Below are 2,789 nucleotides of genomic sequence, written 5' to 3'. Positions count from 1 at the left end.
CCTAGGACCATGAAGGTAGAAAGTTTCAGTCCATGAAATTCCTTGAAAAGGCCATCCTTCCAGAGTGTTGGAGGCCATAATTTACCTGTAAATTGCCTTTGAGTGAAGAAAATCCCAGATCTTTGGAAGGACAACCTTTTACAGTGTGTGTGTGGTATGGTGTGGTGTGTGTGTATGTGTGTGTGTGTGTGTGTTTGTCTTTGTGTATGTCTGTGGCTACCTAGTTCACAGTAACAGCACGGGCACATTCTAAAAATTGACTCAAGACAGCATAGAGATATAAAAGAGTAAGCTCTGTATGAAATTTATGAGCTACTTATTGGAAGGCTTATTCTCTGAATCTAGCCACAGAGTGTCTTCAAAGGATGGTACTCTTTGATTCTGTTGTTCACTCTCCAGAGTGATCATCACAAGTACCCTCATTTTAAAACAAAAACAAAAATAATACTAAAATAATGTTCCTTGGTGCTAAGAAAAGTTAGATGGCAAGAAGACAATGAGGCGTTGGGAAAGACATTGGTTCCAGAAATTGGATTCTAGGCATGTAGTGCCACGATGGAGGACTTTTATTTAATTTTATAGAAAAAATGTTCGGGTTATTTTACACTGAGATGTGAAATCTCATTTGCAGCTAAGCCCCAGAGGGAGTGAATGGGACTAGGAGAGCTCATAAAGACAAGAGTAATAGGATTAATGAGAGAGAGGCTGAAGACAGGAGCCTTTATTGTAGGGTCTCAGAGCTAAATTTTAGCATTGGTAAAGGGGGAAATGTCGATACTTATCCAAACATTTGTGCCTCCGGGGTACAAAAACTGAAGGATGCTGCCTTTGCAGGTCCATGTTGCTTGCGTAGGTTGTCAGTACTTGGGAAATGACACTACCCTGATAGAACAAGGGGAGTGGTTACTGTGCAGGAGCAACTGCTTGGGCTCTAATGGGTGGACATACTGCTTAAAATGTTTCTTATATAATTAAAACAAAATTTAGGGTTGAACTGAGGATTAAAACACTTTTTGATAACCAAGGGTCATAATGTTGAATCGTTTGGACTCTATATTTGTGTCTTGAATAATAGAAAATAGCCTTCTTAATCTAAGCGCTTAATTCATGTGAGAGCTCCAGTTACTCATGAACACAGATTATAACGCTGGCTGGTAATCAAATTTGCTCTACGTTGGCCTCTTTTACTTCTGTTATAAACATTGAGTGCAAAGGAAAAAAATCTCTGCTGATAATATGACCACTGAAGCTATTTAAATAACTGTACTGAAGGGAACATTATCTGGTTATTTCAACTATATAGTCATACCTATTATCAGGGTAATATTTGCCACAAGTAGTATTTGACAGGGTAGCAGAAATTATGTTGATGTTACACGGGAAAGATGTGGGGACAGATGCTTTCAATCCCAAAATGGATTCATTTAGTTTTTTCTCGATTATAGTGTTGGATTTATAGTTTTATAGTATTAGTTTTCTAATAATATCAGCATATTCTTTTTTTAAATTCTAATGCTGACAAATTGTTAGTTCAAGCCAATAGAAGTGTTAGAGCTATCCAAGGAAAACATTATGAGAATTTTGAATGCTATACATAATGCTATAGCAGTCGTGCAGAAGTATAAATATTATTAGATATGGAAGTTTACCTCACATCTACACCTATTATGTTTGCATATTTAACCATCAGGAGACATACTAAACTAATTGACATAAATTATATGCTATAGATATAGACATATAAATTATGTGAGGACAGATAATTAATTTAGCAATCTGTAAATACCCATTTTGACTTGGTCCTAAGAGAGAACACATATAAGACATTCTTGTTTGAATGTAATGTTTCTTTTAATTTAAATGTATCTTGTTTTATCGAATAATCACATCAATGATAACATGTGCAGGGGAAATTGGTGCATTCCTTTTGTCCGCTTATTGTAATGAGATACTGCCTGTTAAGACAACAAGAAATTCTACTCTATATTTAATTCAACAGCATATTTCTGATGAGTAAAATGAAGGTGGGCTCCATAAGACCTCAATTCTGGGCAAAGAACTATAGACAATTAACTTCCTGATTTTAAGGCATCATTGCATAAAATGTATCAGTACATTTCCTACATAGGGTTACATGAGTTAAGTGAGGAGGAATATGAGACCCTTCCACATCACCTGGTCTTGATAGCATCTGTCATAATTTTATTGTGGACTTTGATGTCACCATCATTACCACTTTTATCAGTAACACCATCCACACATCTTGATCCTTCTAATTTAAAATGATCATCTCCTGTACTGCCAAAACCATTAGGACAAAAATCTACTTTGTGGCTGATTCTTTTGGAGTTGTTTTGGCCTCACATGCTGATGCTGGATCCAGTGTTTTAAGCATCTACCATGTGGCTTTGGTTCTAAAGAGGAATGCAAGCCAACCTGAAACACTGAACAGTCTGTCCTGTGCATATTTACAGACTCAGCTATAGTCTTAAGTTTACAGCTTTACTTCTTGGCTTCTACTCACTGAAGATGGCAGATAAAAATATGAGAAAACTAAAACTTTTAAAGCACCTCTTTAATACAGCTATGCAGATGACAGTGTCCTCTAAACACAGCCACAGAGGTGACTGGACTACCTTAATAAGGAAGTTGGAACAGCTAACTCCAGTTCAACTGGGACACAGGCATGGGTAAGAGACGGTCACCAAGTCAGGCTATTTCTGGCTAATTTCACCACAATTATGAAAATTCCTTTTTTTCCTGTTCATTTACTCATAAAACAATAATAT

This window comes from Apodemus sylvaticus, chromosome 15 (assembly GCF_947179515.1).
Source record: "Apodemus sylvaticus chromosome 15, mApoSyl1.1, whole genome shotgun sequence".
NCBI classification, from domain to species: domain Eukaryota; kingdom Metazoa; phylum Chordata; class Mammalia; order Rodentia; family Muridae; genus Apodemus; species Apodemus sylvaticus.
Note: the sequence above shows the minus strand (reverse complement) of the source record.